We start from the raw sequence: 24,386 nt of genomic DNA, 5'->3' as shown, positions 1-24,386 counted from the left end.
TCGTTAAGGGGTTAACTAGCACAGAGAGCAGCACAGTGTGTATTAACCCTTAACTAGCACAGAGAGCAGCACAGTGTGTATTAACCCTTCACTAGCACAGAGATCTGCACATTGTGTATTAACCCTTCACTAGCACAGAGATCTGCACATTGTGTATTAACCCTTCACTAGCACAGAGAGCAGCACAGTGTGTATTAACCCTTAACTAGCACAGAGAGCAGCACAGTGTGTATTAACCCTTAACTAGCACAGAGAGCAGCACAGTGTGTATTAACCCTTCACTAGCACAGAGATCTGCACATTGTGTATTAACCCTTCACTAGCACAGAGATCTGCACATTGTGTATTAACCCTTCACTAGCACAGAGATCAGCACATTGTGTATTAACCCTTCACTAGCACAGAGAGCAGCACAGTGTTGTATTAACCCTTCACTAGCACAGAGATCTGCACATTGTGTATTAACCCTTCACTAGCAGAGAGCAGCACAGTGTGTATTAACCCTTCACTAGCACAGAAAGCAGCACAGTGTGTATTAACCCTTCACTAGCACAGAGAGTAGCACAGTGTGTATTAACCCTTCACTAGCACAGAGAGCAGCACAGTGTGTATTAACCCTTCACTAGCACAGAGAGCAGCACAGTGTTGTATTAACCCTTCACTAGCACAGAGAGCAGCACAGTGTGTATTAACCCTTCACTAGCAGAGATAGCAGCACAGTGTCTATTAACCCTTCACTAAAAAAAGAGTTGAACAAAGAACAACAATTATAACAATTATAAACTTTTTAAGCAGACTAGAAAGTGATTAAAACGTTTTATCACACAATACACACAGCCTGACTCACTCACCCAGGAAGTGCTGCACAGGAAGTAAATGGGAGGGGAACAAAACTCAGTTCAATACTGAACTACAGCTCCCAGAATACATGCCGAGAAGACACATGTTAAGCAGCAGCCAATCAGACAAAAAGAAAAAAATGCAACCATTTCAAAGACAAATCGGATGCTTTTTAACTTGTTTAAATAAATGCTGCAGATTTAAAAAAATTAGTAACTGCTGAGCGCACATTGTCACTGTCTGTCATATCCACTACTACATTACCATACCTCCCAACATTTCAAAATTCAAAAGAGGGACACCCCCCCCCCCCGCAAAAAAATCATGTGATCAAAGTAATATAAATAAAAAATTTAATAAATTCATAGATTTTAATACACTTAGGCAGCAAATCAAACACAAGCTCAAACCACTGGTATGGCTATGTGAGCTATGTATTTAATTATCCTTTGCACAGACATTGCTAAATATTTTTATCTTAATTGGACATTTAATAATAAATTCTTTAAAACTGCTCTCTGCATTCCCCATTAATATTCTAAATTCTGGCCTTTAAAGTCAGCAAAAATGCACAGTAGCACACTACATAGTATACACTTATACATGCAGATACACACACACTACATAGCATACACTTATACATGCAGATACACACACACACTACATAGCATACACTTATACATGCAGATACACACAAACACTACATAGCATACACTTATACATGCAGATACACACACACACACATTACATAGCATACACTTATACATGCAGATACACACACTACATAGTATACACTTATACATGCAGATACACACAAACACTACATAGCATACACTTATACATGCAGATACACACACACTACATAGTATACACTTATACATGCAGATACACACTACATAGCATACACTTACACATGCAGATACACACACTACATAGCATACACTTATACATGCAGATACACACACACTACATAGCATACACTTACACATGAAGATACACACACTACATAGCATACACATGAATATACACACACACTACATAGCATACACTTATACAGGCAGACACACACACATTACATAGCATACACTTATACATGCAGCATACACTTATACATGCAGACACACACACACTACAAAGCATACACTTACACATGCAGATACACACTTATACATGCAGATACACATACACACTGCATAGCTTACATTTATACATGCAGACATACACACACTACATAGCATAAACTTATACATACAGATACACACACACAGTTATGGATACAGATAGACACAAACACTGCATCATATATGGGTATCTGTAATTCATTGTATGGGGTCCTGGGGAAGGCAAGCACATTAGCTGGCAGTCTGCGGCTGCCACTGTTTGTTACCCTGGTATTAGCACTGCTCATTGTATAAAACTGAAGGCATGCTAGTATTATCATCAGGGTTTAGACATCATCACTACCAGAGGTAGGTTAGAGAGGTCACCATTACCCGTGGTCAGAGTGTATACAGCCTTCTTACTCTTGCTTAACCCACACACCATTCCTTTTCAACAGGGAATATAACAGGTATCTAACCCTGTGAGAGCAAAGCCAGCTGCTTCTGAGTATGGGCCCAATAGAATTTAAAAAAAAAAAAAAAAAAAAAAATTTAAATGCCTGGGGCAAATCGGGACAGGTGGCTAGCAAGTCGGGACAGAGGGACAGACCCCTAAAATCGGGACTGTCCCGCGAAAATCGGGACAGTTGGGGGGTATGCATTACAGCTACACCATATATATTAGCACTTTCACTAGCTGCAGTTTGTATTAACCCTTCACTAACACAGAGTAGCACAGTGTGTATTAACCCTTCACTAGCACAGAGAGCTGCACAGTGTGTATTAACCCTTCACTAGCACAGAGAGCTGCACAGTGTGTATTAACCCTTCACTAACACAGAGAGCTGCACAGTGTGCATTAACCCTTCACTAACACAGAGAGCAGCACAGTGTGCATTAACCCTTCACTAACACAGAGAGTAGCACAGTGTGTATTAACCCTTCACTAACACAGAGCTGCACAGTGTGTATTAACCCTTCACTAGCACAAAGAGCTGCACAGTGTGTATTAACCCTTCACTAACACAGAGAGCAGCACAGTGTGCATTAACCCTTCACTAACACAGAGAGCAGCACAGTGTGTATTAACCCTTCACTAACACAGAGAGCAGCACAGTGTGTATTAACCTTTCACTAGCACAGAGAGCAGCACAGTGTGTATTAACCCTTCACTAGCACAGAGAGCTGCATAGTGTGTATTAACCCTTCACTAGCACAGAGAGCTGCACAGTGTGTATTAACCCTTCACTAGCACAGAGAGTTACACAGTGTGTATTAACCCTTCACTAGCACAGAGAGCAGCACAGTGTGTATTAACCCTTCACTAGCACAGAGAGCTGCACAGTGTGTATTAACCCTTCACTAACACAGAGAGCAGCACAGTGTGTATTAACCCTTCAATAACACAGAGAGCAGCACAGTGTGTATTAACCCTTCACTAGCACAGCGAGCTGCAGTGTGTATTAACCCTTCACTAGCACAGAGAGTAGCACAGTGTGTATTAACCCTTTACTAGCACAGAGAGCAGCACAGTGTGTATTAACCCTTCACTAACACAGAGTGTATTAACCCTTCACTAGCACAGCGAGCTACACAGTGTGTATTAACCAGACATCCCTGAAATTCAGGGAGTCTCCCTGATTGTAATAGCGGCTCCCTGATGCCAGCAAATGGAATGCAATCTCCCTGAAACTCCAAGAACCATGATCCAATGTGGCCCAAATCCGGAAAAGTGTTTCTTTAAGGAATGCCTTTAGTTTGCTGGGACATTAAAGAAACCTCAAAGCATCAGTAACCAAAAAGCCCCCACTGATTCTAATAAAATAAAACACAACTACTACCGTATTCATACCCCCAACTGTCCCAATTTTCACGGGACAGTCACGATTTTAGGGGTCTGTCCCCCTGTCCCGGGTTGCTAGCCATCTGTCCCGATTTGCCCCAGGCATTAAAAAAAAAAAAAATATATATATATATATATATATATATATATATATATATATTTTTTTTTTTTTTTAATTCTGTTGGGCCCATACTCAGAAGCAGCTGGTTTTGCCCTCACATGGTTAGATACCTGTTAGATTCCCTGTGGAAAATTAATGGTGTGTGGGTTAAGCAAGAGTAAGAAGGCTGTATACACTCTGACCACGGGTAATGGTGACCTCTCTAACCTACCTCTGGTAGTGATGATGTCTAAACCCTGATGATAATACTAGCATGCCTTCAGTTTTATACAATGAGCAGTGCTAATACCAGGGTAACGAACAGTGGCAGCCGCAGACTACCAGCTAATGTGCTTGCCAACCCTAGGAGTGGACCCCATACAATGAATTACAGATACCCATTGTGATGAGAGCAGGAAGTGATGTCACTAGTTTGGGGGCGGGGCTTAGGTCCGATAGTCGCCAGTTAGTTAATGAAATCTACCTGACTAGATGTACGTTTCTGTGCTCTGTAATAAAATAGAGTTGTACCATCATTGCTGTGTCCTGCATCTCATGACATGGTGTCAGAAGTTCTGGCCTGCACTTCTGTTCCTGATCGATGACGATGTCAAAGTTTACCCCACCTGAGCCTTTTGACTTCTCTCAGCCTGCAGCTTGGCCCACATGGCGTCAGCGGTTTCAGCGCATCAGGATCGCTTCTAAACTGAACAAGGAGAGTGGTGAAGTACAAGTTAATTCTCTTTTATACTCTATGGGGAAGGATGTGGAGCCAGTGTTCAATGCTTTTATTTTCCAAGAAGGGGAAGAATTTAACTTTGATATAGTTATGGATAAACTCAGTGCCCAGTTTGTGCCCAAAAGAAATGCGATTCATGAGAGAGCTTGTTTTCACAAACGTAATCAGCGTGTGGGAGAATCTGTGGAGTAATTTGTGCGCAGCCTGTATGAACTAGCTGAATTCTGTGAGTTTGGTGTTGCTAAAGAAGAGCAAATCAGAGACAGAATAGTTATTGGAATTGCAGATGCTGAAGTCTCACTGAAGCTGCAGTTAGAGCCTGATTTAACATTAGATGGGGCTATTAGGATGGCCCGCCAGAGTGAACTGGTGAAAAAGCAAAGTGCTGATCTGAGGTCTGAGAGTATTGTGGATGAAGTGCAACAGTTCAGGAAAACTGCTAGTGAAAGGCACAGTGTGAGCGGTAGATCTAAAATAACGGATAGACCTAGAAGTGGATGGGCACAGCATGCCAGATGCACATGGTGCAACCGTGCCCATGATCAGAGTGCTATATGCCCGGCCAGAGATAAAAGATGCAGAAAATGTAACAGAATGGGCCATTTTGAAGTGGTGTGTAAAACTGAATACATTAAGGAGATGCAGGTGGATAGTGACCAAGAGGGTCAGGAAGTGTCTTTTGTGGGGTCTGTTGTGGAATGGCCAAGCTCAGAGGAAGATTGGAAGGTTACTTTTACTGTAATGGGAGCCAAAGTTGATTTTAAGATTGACACAGCAGATATCACTGTAAAGTCTTTTGCTGCATTTATGAAACTGCCTCGACAGCCCCAGCTGGCGAAGGTTACTACGAATATCCATACTCCCGGTGGCCGCATTGATTGTGCAGGGAAATTTCTTGCCAGCTCACAGATTACTTCACGTGCACAAGCACAGTGTTATCTATATGAAATATGTGAACTAATATCCTCTAGTAGTGAAAAACTGTTAAAATACAAGTTCTAAGAAATTAGCATATGATCCTCTCTAGGTGGTTAAGCTTTCAACTAAGAATACCAAGAGAACAAAGCAAAATTGGTGATAAAAGTAAATTGGAAAATTGTTTAAAATTACATGCTCTATCTGAATCATGAAAGTTTATTTTGGCCTAGACTGTCCCTTTAAATAAAGAAAAATGTCATTTTAGGAAAACTGAATTATGTTACTTTGGGCATATTATCAATGGGGATGACATTAAACCAGACCCAGAGAAAATTTGTGCTATTGAACAGATGAAAAGTCCTTCTGATGTACATGAGCTGAGACAGATATTGGGCCTTGTAAATTATGTGGGCAAGTTTCTTCCAAATTTATCTACAGTTCTACACCCTATCACTGAGTTGCTAAAGAAAGACGTTGCCTGGATCTGGGGACCTTCACAAGAAAAATCTTTTATGCAGGCCAAGTCCCTGCTGGGGTCTGCCCCAGTGCTGGGGTTCTACGACCCTTCCAAAAAGACTGTGGTTAGTGCTGATGCAAGCAGTTATGGGTTAGTGCTGCTCTCCTGCAGTTAAATGAAAATAAACTACAGCCCATCGCCTACTGTTCCCACACACTGACGGCTGCTGAGTCAAAATACGCTCAAATTGAGAAAGTGTGCCTGGCTGCAGTTTGGGCCAGTGAGCGCTTTCAGCGTTATCTAGTGGGTTTAGAGAAATTTAGTCTGGAGACTGGCCATAAACCGCTAGTCCCTCTAATCAACTCTTATGATATCGACAAAACACCCTTAAAATGCCAGAGACTTAATGAGACTACTCAGGTTCAATGTTCAGGCAGTGCATGTGCCGGGGAAACAACTGGTTGTGGCAGATACACTATCCAGGCTCCCGCTGGCTGCTGCTGAAGAATCCTCAACCGAATCTGATGTGAAAGTGTATGTTGATTCAGTTCTGGCCTCAAAGTCCATTTCTTCAAGGAAACTGGAGGAAATAAAGAAAGAGACATATTTGGACACAGATCTGCAAGAGGTTATAAAGTACATAAAAGAAGGCTGGCCGAGAGCCGGGCAGCCTGGATGTCTTTAAGTTCTTACCAGTTAGAGAGGTCGCAGCTCACAGAGCTGGAGCGGTTGGTGCTGTTCCAAGACCGCATCGTTATTCCTCCGCTGCCTGCGGGGCCGTGGCAGAAAATAGCTGCTGATTTGTGTGAACTGCACTGGAAAAATGTCCTTGTTGTGATCGACTACTATTCCAGGTATTTGGAAATTGCACCTTTGAATGTTATCACAAGTCAAGCTGTTATCATTCGTCTGAAGAGCTTGTTCGCCCGGTGGGGCATTCCGATGGAGCTGGTGAGTGATAATGGCATGCAGTTCGCTTCTACAGAGTTCAGTGCTTTCAGCAGGGAATATGACTTTGTACATTCCACGTCAAGTCCACATTACCCGCAGGCCAACGGAATGGCTGAAAGGGCAGTTCAAACAACAAAGTTCATTTTAAAGCAATCTGAGCCGTACCTAGCCCTCTTGTCATACAGGGCGACGCCCATTCAAGCCACCGGGTTTAGCCCGGCACAGCTGATGCTAGGACGCCAGATTCGCACCACTTTACCATCAGTGGGTGTCTTCAAGCTGACTGGCTCTGTTCCTCGGGACGAAGTCCTTAGGAGGGATGAAGAGGCCAAAAAGGGCTATTGTTTCTTCTACGACAGGAGACATTCTGTCAGGCTCTTACAGGAACTAAATGCAGGGCAAAGTGTCAGAATTAAACTGGATGATGAGAAGAAATGGAAGACGCCTGCTACGGTAATTGGACGCTCTTCAGAACCAAGGTCTTATGCAGTCCTTACTGATGGAGGGACGGTTACACGCCGTAACCGAAGATATCTTCAGCCTGTACCTGAGATTCTGGAACTGGATGCCTCAGTACCACCGCCGGTGGGATCCCCTATTCTAAGAGAGGTGCCTTCCCCTCAGCAAATTCACAGCGGGGATATGTCTTTGCCTCCAGCGGACTCTTATTCACCTTTTTCTGTATCAGAGGACAGTTCATGCAAAGTTGCATCAAGCGGAAGAGTGGTGAAACTTCCGGCCCGATATAGGGACTGACTTTATCTAGAACAGTTACCGGAAGTATGGGCAGAATAATCCCATGGTCACTGTGGACTAGGGTAGTCTACCCCGATGTCCAAGTCAGGATGTAATTAATGTTGTTTATTTTTCTGTAACCAATTTGCTATATACTGTTCAAAAATGTTGTTGTATGCTTTTTGTATACCCTGTTATTTGGGGGAAGATGTGATGAGAGCAGGAAGTGATGTCTCAAGTTTGGGGGCGGCGCTTAGGTCCGGTAGTCTGTGTCGCAGTTAGTTAGTGAAATCAACCTGACTAGATGTATGTTTCTGTGCTCTGTAATAAAATAGAGTTGTACCATCATTGCTGTGTCCTGCATATGTCCTGCATCTCATGACACCCATATATGATGTAGTGTGTGTGTCTGTATGTATAAGTTTATGCTATGTAGTGTGTGTGTGTCGGCATGTATAAATGTAAGCTATGTAGTGTGTGTATGTGTATCTGCATGTATAAGTGTGTATCTGCATGTATAAGTGTATGCTATGTAGTGTGTGTGTGTGTCTGCATGTATAAGTGTATACTATGTAGTGTCTGTGTATCTGCATGTATAAGTGTATGCTATGTAGTGTGTGTGTGTGTGTGTGTGTATCTTTGTGTGTAAGCATATTCTATGTAGTGTGTGTGTGTGTGTATCTTCATGTGTAAGTGTATGCTATGTAGTGTGTGTGCATCTGCATGTATAAGTGTATGCTATGTAGTGTGTGTGCATCTGCATGTATAAGTGTATGCTATGTAGTGTGTGTGTGTATCTGCATATATAAGTGTATGCTATGTAGTGTGTGTGTATCTGCATGTGTAAGTGTATGCTATGTAGTGTGTGTATGTATCTGCATGTGTAAGTGTATGCTATGTAGTGTGTGTGTGTGTGTGTATCTGCATGTATAAGTGTATACTATGTAATGTGTGTGTATCTGCATGTGTAAGTGTATGCTATGTAGTGTGCTACTGTGCATTTTTGCTGACTTTAAAGGTCAGAATATTAATGGGGAATGCAGAGAGCAGTTTTAAAAAAACTATTATTAAATGTCCAATTAAGATAAAAATGTTTAGCAATGTCTTTGCAAAGGCTAATTAAATACATAGCTCACATAGCCATACCAGTGGTTTGAGCTTGTGTTTAATTTGCTGCCTGTGTATTAAAATATATGACTTTATTTAGAATGTTATTTATATTACTTTAGTCTTATGATTTTTTAAGCCCCGCCCACCACATTTCAAATTTTATGCCGTGGAGGGGGGGGGGGGTTCCCTCTTTTGAATTTTGAAATACAGTATTGGGAGGTATGCCTTATTTACTGCACATAATTAAACTTTGGATTATTTGCTGCAACACAAGCGGACAGCTCCACCTACTGGTTATTTTAATAAATGCACTGCTTCTCAATGCTTTTCAATTGCAGTCACATGACTGGGAAAAAAAGGTTGTTATTCTGAAACGGTGTAAATTGAACCGTTGTAAAACGAGGGCCACCTGTATTGGGAGGTATGCCTTATTTACTGCACATAATTAAACTTTGGATTCTAAAATATTTAAGGATTCAACAAGCGTACGATCACTGGAAAATAGGTTTGTTGTATGTGGTTGTGCAATAATGCTACTTTTTTTTTTAATGTGCCTTTAGTGGGAAGCTACTTTAATGATAAGGCTCTATCTTATTTAGGGTTTCAATGTGTCCAATATATAACTGTGAGGGGGGGGGGGGGTAGCAGCGCAGTAGCGGGAGAAGCCACCTTCCTGAAATGAGATTTTGCAGGTTGGGATGTCTGGTATTAACCCTTCACTAAAACAGAGAGTAGCACAGTGTGTATTAACCCTTTACTAGCACAGAGAGCAGCACAGTGTGTATTAACCCTTCACTAGCACAGAGAGCAGCACAGTGTGTATTAACCCTTCACTAACACAGAGTAGCACAGTGTGTATTAACCCTTTACTAGCACAGAGAGCAGCACAGTGTGTATTAACCATTCACTAACACAGAGAGCAGCACAGTGTGTATTAACCCTTCACTAGCACAGAGAGCAGCACAGTGTGTATTAACCCTTCACTAGCACAGAGAGCAGCACAGTGTGTATTAACCCTTCACTAGCACAGAGAGCAGCACAGTGTGTATTAACCCTTTACTAACACAGAGAGCAGCACAGTGTGTATTAACCATTCACTAACACAGAGTAGCACAGTGTGTATTAACCCTTCACTAACACAGAGTAGCACAGTGTGTATTAACCCTTTACTATCACAGAGAGCAGCACAGTGTGTATTAACCCTTCACTAACACAGAGAGCAGCACAGTATCTATTAACCCTTCACTAGCACAGAGAGCAGCACAGTGTGTATTAACCCTTCACTAACACAGAGAGCAGCACAGTGTGTATTAACCCTTAACTAGCACAGAGAGCAGTACAGTCTGTATTAACCCTTCACTAGCACAGAGAGCAGCACAGTGTGTATTAACCCTTCACTAGCACAGAGAGCAGCACAGTGTGTATTAACCCTTCACTAGCACAGAGAGCTGCACAGTGCGTATTAACCCTTCACTAGCACAGAGAGCAGCAGAGTGTGTATTAAACCTTCATTAGCACAGAGAGCAGCACAGTGTGTATTAACCCTTTACTATCACAGAGAGCAGCACAGTGTGTATTAACCCTTCACTAACACAGAGAGCAGCACAGTATCTATTAACCCTTCACTAGCACAGAGAGCAGCACAGTGTGTATTAACTCTTCACTAGCACAGAGAGCTGCACAGTGTATTAACCCTTCACTAGCACAGAGAGCAGCACAGTGTGTATTAACCCTTCACTAACACAGAGAGCTGCACAGTGTGTATTAACCCTTCACTAACACCAAGTAGGGTTGCCACCTCAGCCATGTTTTCCTGGACACTTATGAGTTACAAATGCTGCAGGGTGTGCAGGGAGGAACATGTATTGTGTTTCTAGACAACACTTTTCATATTCCTCCCTGCACACCCTGCAGCATGTGTAATTTATAAGTGTTCTGTATTTTAAGGGACGGGTGGCAACCCTAACACCAAGAGAAGAACAGCACTATCACATTGCCAGGCACAAGCAGATGAGTAACATGCATTAAAAGAACAACAATTATAACAATTATAAACTTTTTAATAAGACTAGAAAGTCACTAAAACGTTTTATCACACAATACACACAGCCTGACTCACTCACCCAGCTACGGCTGCACAGGAAGTAAATGGGAGGGGAACAAAGAGCAGTTCAATACTGAACTACATCTCCCAGAATACATGCAGAGAAGTCACATGTTAAGCAGCAACCAGTCACACAAATAAAATATGCAACCATTTCAACGATAATTGGATGCTTTTTAACGTGTTTAAATGCTGCAAATTTATAAAATTAGTAACTGAGCACATTGTCACTGTCATATCCTCTACTAGTGCATTACAGCTACACTATATACATAAAGCTACACTATATACATAAAACTACACTATATACATTACAGCTACACTATATACATAAAGCTACACAATATACATAAAGCTACACTATATACATAAAGCTACACTATATACATAAAGCTACACAATATACATAAAGCTACACTATATACATAAAGCTACACTATATACATAAAGCTACACAATATACATAAAGCTACACAATATACATAAAGCTACACTATATACATAAAGCTACACTATATACATAAAGCTACACAATATACATAAAGCTACACTATATACATAAAGCTACACAATATACATAAAGCTACACTATATACATAAAGCTACACCATATACATTACAGCTACACTATATACATAAAGCTACACTATATACATTACAGCTACACTATATACATAAAGCTACACTATATACATAAAGCTACACTATATACATTACAGCTACACTATATACATTACAGCTACACTATATACATTACAGCTACACTATATACATAAAGCTACACAATATATATTAGCACTTTCACTAGCACTGAGCACATTGTCACTGTCATATCCTCTACTAGTGCATTACAGCTAAACTATATACATAAAGCTACACTATATACATAAAACTACACTATATACATTACAGCTACACTATATACATAAAGCTACACTATATACATACAGCTACACTATATACATACAGCTACACTATATACATAAAGCTACACTATATACATACAGCTACACTATATACATTACAGCTACACTATATACATAAAGCTACTCTATACATACAGCTACACTATATACATACAGCTACACTATATACATAAAGCTACACTATATACATACAGCTACACTATATACATTACAGCTACACTATATACATAAAGCTACACTATATACATAAAGCTACACTATATACATAAAGCTACACTATATACATTACAGCTACACTATATACATAAAGCTACACTATATACATAAAGCTACACTATATACATACAGCTACACTATATACATACAGCTACACTATATACATACAGCTACACTATATACATAAAGCTACACTATATACATAAAGCTACACTATATACATAAAGCTACACTATATACATAAAGCTACAATATATACATTACAGCTACACTATATACATAAAGCTACACTATATACATTACAGCTACACAATATACATAAAGCTACACTATATACATACAGCTACACTATATACATAAAGCTACAATATATACATAAAGCTATACTATATACATAAAGCTACACTATATACATTACAGCTACACTATATACATAAAGCTACACTATATACATAAAGCTACACTATACACATAAAGCTACACAATATATATTAGCACTTTCACTAGCACACTATATATATATATATATATATATATATATATATATATATATATATATATATTTGTGAAAGTCCTGCGAGTGCATTTACATTTGTCTTTTATATATATATATATATATATATATATATATATATATATATATATATATATATATATATATATATATATATAATATATAGAGAAAATAACTCATTGTATAAACCATTTACAAATCTAAACAAGTCAGAAGACTTGCTATAAACCCAGAAACTCTCTGACTACACTGTTTCCAATGCAGCAAAGGAATCTGGGTAAGATATGCAAATGAGGTTCACAATGACTCACCTTTTTACTTTTAGCCTGCTTTTTAAAGACAGACTTCCCTTTATGCCATAGCACTGCTGCAAAGCAGGCTAAAAGTAAAAAGGTGAGTCATTGTGAACCTCATTTGCATATCTTACCCAGATTCCTTTGCTGCATTGGAAACAGTGTAGTCAGAGAGTTTCTGGGTTTATAGCAAGTCTTCTGACTTGTTTAGATTTGTAAATGGTTTATACAATGAGTTATTTTCTCTATATTTTGTATTTAGTGGAGGATTTTAAACTCACTTTTCGCCTCCCCATAATTTTAATTGTTATATATATATATGTGTATATGTCAGACAGTGTGCACTCCAGAATTAAAATCCTCGGGTGCTGCAAAATGTAAATACAGAGCCAAAGAGAAAGCGCACTCCTAGGTCTTCTTATAAGCAGTTTTGTCACTTTATTATGTGAACATTTTCGATTAAAAAACGACCCGTCCTCAGACAAACAGTGTACATTTGCACTTACCCACCACCAAAGTAGGGTTGCCAGGTGTCCGTTATTAGACCGGATTGTCCGGTATTTCAGGCTTTTGCCCAGTAATTTTATTTTGAAAATACCGGACATAGCCTTAGGTAGACTAGGTAATTTTTCTTTAGAATTTTTTTATTAAATTCTGCAGCCCGTGTCAACTCAGGCTCTGCTCAGCTGTCCAGATGATCGGATCATATATCATGATCCTGACAGTGTGCAGAGCCGGAGTTGCGGTCGGAACCTCTGCGCGCTGCCTGCCTGCCACCCATCTGTGAGATCTGCCTGTGCAACTTGTAACTGTCTTCTGATTGCGCTGTATCGGACATCGTCACGTGATCGTGCGGGTCACGTGACGTCACGACACACACAATAGCAAGAAGACCCGCTCTCATCTCAGTCTGTATGACTATGCTGCAGCGACTGAGTACTGAGCTGGCAGCGTCTGACTCTGAGCCAGCAAGAAATTACTTAGATTAGTGTGTGCCTGCCCACTGCCCTGCCAAGGGAAGGGAATAGACAGTGTGATGTGACTGAGTCTGTGATTGAACAATTCTTCATCAACATAATCCATTGAAGCAGCCAGTGACTGAGAGTGAGACTCTGTTAACTGTTACATTATTAAAACAATAAGGTATGTCTCAGTCACTCTCAGTCTTTTTAAATAAATGTTATTATATCATCACCATCACCCAGACAATTATATACATATTTATTTATTTTATATATATATATATATATATCTATGCATATAATATATATTTATTATGTATATAATATATATATATTTATTTTATATATATATATATATATATATATATATATATAAATATATATATATAAATGTGTAGATAGATAATAAAAAAATAAAAAATATATATATATATATATATATATAATGTGTGTGCCTTTTTCTCTGCAAGACCCTACCACGCTTCGACCCCCTCTATCATTTGGCTGTCCAGTATTTTCTTGAAGGACAGCTGGCAATCCTACACCAAAGATATAACATATCGTGAACCCTGGAGAACACCACGTTCTCCCTAGTAGACACGCCCCCAATGTGGGCGTTATCATCCAAGGCAGCGTGAGTCTGTAGATACGTAACCTATTGTGAAAAAATGCATTAAAAACACTGAGCATAATTACAACATAATAGCATACCACTAACACAGGAAAAGATACAATCTATATGATGTTAATAGCATACAGGTAACACAAGCAAAGATGTCTGTAAGTGTAGCTTCATATGTCACATACGAACTTAAGTGGTTACCATGGTAACAGACGCTCCCAAACAAATACAAAATAAGTCAATGTTGGCAATGGGGCAAATGAAGCCAACTCACAGTCATACAAACAAATATCCAAAAAGAGAAAAGCGGTTTTATATATATATATATATATATATATATATATATATATATATATATATATATATATACACATAAATACATACATACATATATATATATATAAATTGAAGGTATTCTGCTATGTGAAGGGCATTGGAATGTGAAATATTTATATTTCATGTAGGGTTAGCGCACTTGAGAAAATGCAATTTGGTTGTAGAGTAGTTTTTTTTTTAACTTTTCTTGCTCCATTGAAGTCTATGGGGGAATATGTTAAAGTGGCTGCAGTATTACAAGTGCAGCTTTTTGCGCACATTGGGTTAGCACTTGTGTGAAAACTTTTGATTTTCAACTTGTAATACGAGCGATACCCAGCACATGCAAAAAGCTTACTTGTAGCAGTGTTAACGCACAAGCAGGAGCGATAAACAGCACTGCACTTGTAATCTAGCCCATAATGTCATCCTTTTTACTGCTTGTGCATTGTTAAATGCTGTCGGCATTCAGCGATGTCTGGCTAAAGCGGATTATGTTCGCCAGACATTAATAATTCAGCCCCTTAGTCTGAACTTCAAATGAGTAGTAGATTTTTTTTCTGACAAATTTCAACGTTTTGTCCATTTCCACTTCTCCTGTATTATGTGACAGCCATCAGTCAATCACAAATGCATATATGTATATTCTGCAAATTCTTGCACATGCTCAGTAGGAGCTGCTGACTTAAAAAATGTGTAGCGTATCATGTCTGGCGGACATGATACGCTTCAGCAGATCATGTCTGCCAGACATTGATAAATTGGCCTCTTAGTCTTGTATTGATTATTCGCTTATGATTTATGTCATAAATTAAGCATAATTATCAATAATTATTATGCAATTTGCTAGAGGGTCCACTGGGGGCAGTGTGTAGAATTCATTTCCAGGCAGTGACATCATAGACCAGCCTACCTGATATAGTACCTCACATATTTAGAGTAAATTGAGGGATTTGGAAAAGGCTTAGCCCTTCCACCATGATCAAGCAAGGATTAAGGACTGGAGTTTATGCTGGGCCCAGCTGGCAGGCCCTGTAGGTTAGAATTTGTACTGTTGTGAGTATTGTTTTGTTTCATGGTTGTGTTTATTGTATTGTAATATTTTATCACTGTGTTGAGTATTGTTTCTGTCTTTTGTACTAGTATTGTTTTATTGTATTAACTTTTAATATGGATTGCCAAGTAAATTGTCAATTGATATTATACTGTGTTTTTCTTCCACATATTCAACCATAATACCAAGAAGTAAAAAATATTAACGTTGTAATTCTGTGCTTTGATTGTTGCATATTCATTTATTTATTGATATTCATAAATTGAACGTAACAAGTCTGAACTTCAAATGTGTAGTAGATTTTTTTTCTGACAAATTTAAAAGTTTTGTCTATTTCCACTTCTCCTGTATCATGTGACAGCCATCAGCCAATCACAAATGCATATACGTATATTCTGCAAATTCTTGCACCTGCTCAGTAGGGGCTGGTGACTCAAAACGTGTAAATAAAAAAAATCATCATAATTTATGCTTGCCTTATAAATTAATTTCTTTCTTGACAAGGTGAGTCCATGGATCATCTTAATTACTGTTGGGAATATCTCTCCTGACCAGCAGGAGGTGGCAAAGAGCACCAAAGCAAAAACTGTTAAATACCACTCCCCTTACCCAAATCCCCAGTCATTCAACCAAAAGGAAAGGAGAAAATAACTAATATAAGGTGCAGAGGTACCTAATGTTTATAGAAAAATAAACTGTCTGGAAAAACAGGGCGGGCCGTGGACTCACTGTCTCAAGAAATAAATTAATTTATTAGGTAAGCATAAATTAGGTTTTCTTTCTAATGACACAGTGAGTCCATGGATAATCTTAATTACTGCTGGGAACCAATACCCAAGGCTAGAGGACACGGATGATAAGGGAGGGACAAGACAGTTAACCTAAACGGAAGGCACCACTGCTTGAAGAACCTTTCTCCCAAAAGAAGCCTCAGCGAAGCAAAAGTATAAAATTTGTAAAATTTTGAAAAAGTGTGTAAAGATCAGTGACGTGCAGTAATAGGAGGCAGGGTAGGCAGTGCCTACCCTGTCCAATGAGGGAAAAAAGAATTTAATTCAAATTTATTAAAATTAAAAAAAAGTGTTTATTTCATTAACATTTTGGCCACGCCCACCTTCGCCCCAAGGGTACCCCCCCACCCCCATGGCGATATTTGTTACGGTACTAGTGCTTTGCGCATGCGCAAAATATTCTCTATCCATTTCCATTGTTGCGCAATTAGGAGGCAGTGAGCCGGTCCGCTGCCCTCCATTAATTGCGCAACAATGGATCTGGAGATGCGCCACCCACTGGTGACTCTACAGGGCCTGCTACAAGCTCCAATGGAGGCGGTTCTCAAAACCGCCTCCATGATGAGCTAGGTAATATCAGCCAATCACAGCTCCAGCAGCACTGCGGGGAGGCGTGCCTGCTGGGCTGCTGATTGACAGATGTGGGGCCATGTGACCAGTTTGACGTGTCACCGCGTTGCGCGCGCCGCTCTGACACAGTGGCGGGAAGACTCAGTCAGTGTCAGTGGAGGGAGCTGCTCTTGTGCAAATGTGCGTGCGTGCGTGCCGCCGTCCGACCACTTCTGTCACCGTCACGGTCCACTGAGGAGTCAGGACTTGGAGTTGCTGCAGTGCCTGGAGGAGCAGGACTCAGGAGGAGAGAGAGTCAGGAGAGGAGACTGAGGAGTGAGGACTCAGCGGAGCCGGTGCCACGTGGGTGGTGGACCCGGCGTAGTCAACTGGCTGTCTGTCTGTCTGTGACTGTCAGGAGTCAGTCAGTGACAGAGTCTACTCTTCTGTCAGATCTGTCTTCTTCTCTTGTGACAGACAGTCAGTGTGTGTGACTGACCGACGACGACCCGACCGGATTGAATCTTCTTATCATCAGGTAAGGAGGAAGCCATGATTTAAGCCAGACTGTGTGACCAGTGACCACTAAGTTAGTTTAAATTTTTTAGTAGTAGTATTAGATACTATTAGTAGTTAACCTAACCAGTGACTGGTTAGGTTAAAACTACTAATAGTATCTAATAATTATACTTATACTACTACTAAAAGATTTAAACTAACTTTAAAAAGTTCATAATGGGAATGGATGCTGCTGAAGCTGATTATTGTTTATGATTATATATCTTAGAGTAGACTTATATTAATTTATTGTAATGTACCCGTTGCCATTGGTAGTGCACTGCAGGAAAAAATATAGGTGCTGCAATTTAGTAACATCTTGACTGCCTCTCTAGCAACCATAGGGTTAAACTTTAGTAAACAATGCATTCTATTATTCACAGGGTAAAAAAAAAAAGTTTAACCCTTTGGTTGCTACTAGAGAGGCAGTCAAGATGTTACTAAACTGCAGCACCTATATTTCACTGACAATAAATTATCTAAGAGATTAGATTACTTTAATCAAATATAATTTATAATATAATTTATATTTAGTAATTGTTTAAAAATTATTTAATGTCTTCTAACCATATTATGTAAATAAAATTATGTATATATATATATATATATATATATATATATAATTATATGTATATAAAATATTTATTTATATTAAAAATGTCTACCAGTAGTACCTACCCAGTACCCACTACCCAGTCCCACTGTAAAAATATGTTTGTATTGTATTAGCTTATTTAAAATAAAAAAATGGGGTTAAAACTAAAGTCAAATGCGGTAAGCATGAACAATCCTAGTTATTGGACAGTCATCTGTTCTCTACAGATGACTGTCCAATAACTAGTAGGATTGTTCATGCCAATAACTACTGGTAGACATTTTTAATATAAATAAATATTTTATATACATATAAGTATTATATATATATATATATACACATATTTTTATTAACATAATATGGTTATAAGACATTAAATAAATAATTTTTAAACAATTACTAAATATAAATTATATTTGATTAAAGTAATCTAACCTCTTAGATTATTTATTTTTCTTTTTGAAAACTTTAAGTGTTAAGTAATAGGAAATATTAACAAGCAATGAAGTACATAGAATTGTGTAAATAACGTATTTTTATTACATAAAAAAATTCAATATTGTGCAATAATATTTAAGAAAGCAGACAGTTATGTGTATAATTTGTGTTCATATTATCCATTCAGATACTGACATATTAGCTATTATTGGAGCCCTTCTTAGGCCTCAGAGTGTGTGCAGCCCAGTAGCCCTGAATTTGCACTTTTTCAGAAGAAACTTAGGTCAAAGTCACTAGTAATTGTAATTGAAGATATAATCATTTATTATATATGATCAATTTATCATAATTATAAATTAAGGTTAAAGGATTTTTTTTCCTGACTGACATACATTCTGGCTGATTAGTTAAAGGGTCATTCTAGTCAAAATTAAACTTTCATGATTTCATGATGACTTTCCAATTTACTCCTATTATCTAATTTGCTAAATTCTTTAGATATCCTTTGTTGAAGAAATATCAATGCACATGTGTTAATCAATCACACAAGGCCTGTATGTGCAGCAACCAATCAGCAGCTAATGAGCATATCTAGATATGCTTTTCAGCAAGTGATATCAAGAAAATGAAGCAAATTAGATAATAGAAGTAAATTAGAAAGTTGTTTAAAATGACATGATCTTTCTAAATCACGAAAGAAAAAAATTGGGTTTCATGTCCCTTTAAGTTTTCTTTCTTGCTACTGTGAGTTTGGCAATGTGTTCTGCACTCTGCAGTGCTTAAAACAAAAGTCATATTATACTAAAGTATAGACTTAATAATCACAATTTCTTTGCCACCTGCAAAATTACAATTCAGTCAGTGAAAGGAGGACAATCATGTGATTTTATTTTAAAATAGATTACATCATGTCAGCAGTTATCTGATTCTGCCATAAGAAGATTAGAAGTTAAGTTTGTTTGACTCAGAACTTGAAGTCCTCAAAACAAAACAAAAACAAAATGAACGCAATTGTTTGAAGTGTGCAGTTTCTAAGTAAAAAGTACAGCAAAGATAACTAAATTATTTCATAAGATGTGACAATGCCATGCAATGTTCTGGATGCCGAAAAAGATAAATAACTGCAAGCCCAGACCAGCAGTCACATCTTATGGAATAATTTAGTTGTCTGCTGTACTTTTTTTTTTTTTTTAAATATAATTTTTTATTCATTTTCAAACTTATAGAAGTAACAATGAGGGACACGCAGGTCCCAAACACAAATATCAATGGCATACAGGTATATATGGTTACAATTAGAGCCAGGAGTCCCAAAGATGAAAAACAATAAAATATTAATAAGATTAGATGGACTCCCCTGGTAGAGGGATGACATCTCACATTAGTCTGAGGACAAATGGGATATCTGAAAAGGAACCTATATAACACAACACATGTCTTGGGGTTAGGACAAAGTCTAGGGAGGGGGGAAGGGGAAGGAGGGGGGGGGGAGTACAGAAGAGGAGAGGGAAAAAAGGAGGAGGATGGTAGATAGATCAAGAAGAGTCAGGCTGTAGGCTTTAGGACGTGACAGGAGGGCTCCAGGAAGTATCAAACTTGTCTTTCCAATCGGCCCAAGCAAGTTCAAATATATCCAGTTTGTTTAAGTCAAAATATATAGACTTTTCCATGGTGTATAAGAAGGCCATGGTTTTCTCAATCTCGTTCCATGAAGGAGGTTTTTCTTTTTTCCAGGACCTAGCCAGATTAGTCTTAATAGAGGCCAATAAGTAGGTACTGAAGATAGCTTGATGCTTAGGCAGATCCTGTAAGCCCAGGTGGAGTAAAGCAGTAGTCGGACCAGGCGGAATTCTGATTCCAAAATCAGTAAGGGCGCGGAAACCTTGAGACCATAAGGAAGTAATTTTAGGGCATTCCCACCAAATGTGGAGCATGGTGCCCTGCAAACCACAGTTCCTCCAGCAAAGAGGCGACACACCTGGGTACATCTTTGCTAGGCGTCTGGGAACCAGGTACCAGTGAGAAATCACCTTGTAATAAGTTTCGAACATAGTGATGCAGTGGAGGGTTTTTTTCGTCAGAAGGATGGCCCTTTGCCAGGCGTCTACCGAGATCTGAGAATGCAATAAAGCATCCCAGATCTGCAGGTGCGGAGCAATTTCAGGCGGGACAGTGCCATCAAGAGTCCCGTAATGGAACGATAATGGCCGGATAAGTCTATGACCCGTCTTCCAGACAGACTCCCATGGGGTGGACTGACGAGAGGTGGTGGGGAGAAAACCCCAACTTCTCAGGAGACTTTTAATCCTGATAGTTTCAAAAAAGAGGACCGGAGGAATATCCCCAGGGGAGCCCAGGAGAGACGGGTCTATAAAACCATCGGGTTGTGATGCGGACCAGAAGTCCGAGACCCGCCGAATTCCTAGTCTGGCCCATATATTCGGGTGAGTATCCACCAGCCCAGAGAGTAGACCAGCCACCGAAGTGATAGGGGAAGGGTGGGGGGCAATTAGTTGGCGATGCCGGATCTTGTCCCAGACCTGAAGGCATTCTGTGATAACTAGATTGCCGATACCTAAAGTTCTGCGACTGTGCGGAGGAGTCCAAATAATATCCTTGAGCAGGACATTATGGGGTAAAGAGGCCTGTTCAATCTCGCGCCATTTATCACGGGACTGAAGAACTCCCCACTGGGAAATGTGGGTAAGCATGGCCCCCTCGTAATATTTTATCACAGAGGGGGAAGCCAGGCCTCCTAGGTGTATAGGAAATTTCAGATTTTTTTGAGCTATCCTGGGGGTCAAGCCCTTCCAGATAAACTTTGTTATTTCACTCTGGAACTGTAGCAAGAGTGACATGGGGACTCTGATGGGGAGGCACCTAAACAAGTAGGTGAGCTTAGGGAGGAAAGACATTTTAATAGAGGCTATACGCCCCATCCATGAGATAGACTTGTGATCCCAGGCATTTTTTAGGGATCTCAGTTCCGACAGCAAGGGGATATAATTATCCTTGACCATTTTTGAGGCATTGTTAGATATTCTAACCCCCAGATGTGTGACTTGCTCCTGTGACCATTTGAAGTTATACCTTTTCTTTAAACTGTTAATGTAATTGTGGGGGTATCCCCACCAATATATCTCTGTCTTTTGAGTGTTCAGTTTGTAAAATGAGAGGTCACCAAAAGTCTGCAGAACATCTAACAGTCTGGGGACAGTTTTGCCGGGGTCCGCAGAGAAGATTGTGATATCATCTGCAAATAGCGCAATTTTTTGCAGAGTGCCTGAGAGCATTATCCCTGGAAGGGAGGCATCGTCCCGGATATGGGCAGCCAAGGGCTCGATCGCAAGGGCGAACAACAGCGGTGACAGGGGGCACCCCTGTCTAGTACCATTGGAGATGTTGAAAGGGTCAGACTGAAAGCCAAGACCTCTAACAGCGGCCGACGGGGCAGAATATAGCGCCTGGATAGCCCTGCAAGTGGACTGAGGGAAATTAAAGGTTTTGAGGGTTTCCCACAAGTAGGACCAGCGGATGCGGTCAAAAGCCTTCTCGGCATCCAAAGAGATAACCGAGAAAGGCTTCTGCATTCTGGTAGATTCACACACAATATTAACAAGACGCCTAGTATTGTCCGGCTCCTCACGCCTGTGGATGAACCCTACTTGATCCGGACCTATAAGGTGCGGAAGAAGCCTGCTAATACGATTGGCAAGAATTTTAGAGTACACCTTCACGTCCACGTTAATTAAAGAAATTGGCCTGTAGCTTGCACAGGACGAAGGGTCCTTATCTGGTTTTGGCAGAGTGACTATGGCTGCTTTTAAGAATTCCTCCTTCAAGGAACCTGTTTCACTTGCTAAGGTAAAAAACCTCTGCAAGTAGGGGGATAGTTCATTGACAAATACCTTGTAGAACTGGGCAGGAAAGCCATCAGGCCCTGGAGCCTTGAAGGGTTTTAGATTTTTTATCGTTAGCTTAATCTCCGCCAAAGAGAAAGGGGCTGTGAGGGAGTCTTGTTGCTCTGTAGAAAGAGTGGGAAGGTTAGCAGAGGCCAGGAAGTCTCTGATATCCTGGCTAGTGGTTGGCGTGAGAGTCTCCGAATTTTCGATATTGTAGAGTTTGGAATAAAAGTCCGCAAAACATTCTCCAATCTGAGAGGGCCTCTTATGTATCTTGCCATTATAATTGATCTGGGAAATGCGGGAGTTACTCTGCTTATGCCTGAGCCTATTAGCAAGCATAGTGTCAGGTCTATTACCTTTGTAATAGTATAACTGTTTTAGTTTGCTGAGATTAGTTTGTGTGCGACGGAGCTCTAGGAGGTTGATATGCTCCTTAACTGTAGCAATCTGCGCAGCTACATCGAGGCTAATGGAAGCGCGATTTAGGGATTCCAAGGATCTGAGTTTTGCGTGTGCCTGCGCAAGGGTAAGGCCCGCTTGCTTTCTCAGTGCTCCTTGTTTGCGAATGATAAGGCCCCTGATAGTTGCTTTGATCGCGCCCCAGAGAATATCGTCTGAGGTCTGGCCGTTGTCATTACAAACTAACAGTTCAGTCAGGTCCCGTCTTAATTCCTCTCTGAACGGGATGTCGACCAAAATGTGCCTAGGGAGGCACCAATTGGATTTACTAGGCATTCTATCTGAGAGAAACAGCCCTGCCGTTACAAGGTCATGATCTGACCAGGAGCAGAGGGGGATACTGGAGCCGGAGACTGAGTCCAAAGACCCAGCCTGACAAAAGATGTAGTCCAGCCGGGAGTAAGTTTTGTGGGGGATAGAGAAATGGGTGAAGTCCCTATCGCTAGGATGTAAACTTCTCCAAATGTCAAAGTATCCAAATTGTGACATTACTGCCCTAAATTGGGCAGAGACATACGTCTCTTGTGAAGGTTTACTGCCAACTTGAAGCTGTTTGCGGTCGATAGTTGGCTCCCATGTCATGTTAAAGTCTCCCGCGATTAGGACCCTCCCTTGCTTGATCGTATCAAGCGTCTGCAAAATAGTACGAAGAGATGCAGGCTGCCGGGAGTTGGGGAGATAAACGGAGACCAATGTATGGAGAACATGGTCCAGTTTACAAACCAGAATTGTATATCTGGCTTGAGGGTCAGTAAGTGCGTAAATTTGCTCGTAGGCGATCCTGTTGTGAAGCAGGATGGCCGTCCCTCTAGCTTTTTTGGAGAAGGGTGAGTGTTCCAGGACTTTATAGGAACGGGAATGAAAATATTGAGTGGCGCCCGACTGCCAGTGAGTCTCCTGCAGGAAGACTACGTCGGGATTGTGAAATTTAAGTTCACGAGACAAAAGACTCCTTTTAAAGGGGGAGTTGAGCCCCCTGACATTGTGTGTGAGCACCTTTAAAGAGTGCACCATCTCTCGGCCTTGGCCTGGGGACAGGAGATAGAATGGGAAACGAAAGGAGGGGGTTAGGGGGGGAAATTAGGATAAGAAGTCAGTTCAGAGGTGTTGTGATAAGAAATGAGGTGAAAATAGTTCACCTATGTGGAACCCTGGCATGGGCTACCTATGTGGGGGGGGAGCTAGGAATAGGAACAGAGAAAGGGCCGAAACTATCGGCCCCCCTCTGTGCACACGGGAAGGATACAAAGTAATATATAAACAGAAATTAAGCCTGTGAAATCAGCAATGGA

At 40.2% G+C, this 24,386-nt stretch overlaps 1 protein-coding gene across 1 annotated transcript in view; it reads right to left on the bottom strand.

Moving 5' to 3' along the window:
- Window positions 1–4,605, bottom strand: part of LOC128659917 (gastrula zinc finger protein XlCGF8.2DB-like) — a 64,182-nt gene extending 59,577 nt beyond the window's left edge. Inside the window, exon 1 of the mRNA XM_053713505.1 lies at window positions 4,415–4,605. The gene's annotated coding sequence lies outside the window, so the exon portion shown is untranslated. The remainder of the gene's footprint in view (window positions 1–4,414) is intronic.
- Between the last annotated feature and the right edge of the window lie 19,781 nt (window positions 4,606–24,386).

The sequence above is a fragment of the Bombina bombina genome, chromosome 5 (genome assembly GCF_027579735.1).
Source record: "Bombina bombina isolate aBomBom1 chromosome 5, aBomBom1.pri, whole genome shotgun sequence".
NCBI classification, from domain to species: domain Eukaryota; kingdom Metazoa; phylum Chordata; class Amphibia; order Anura; family Bombinatoridae; genus Bombina; species Bombina bombina.
Note: the sequence above shows the minus strand (reverse complement) of the source record. Positions and strands in the feature narration are given on the sequence as shown.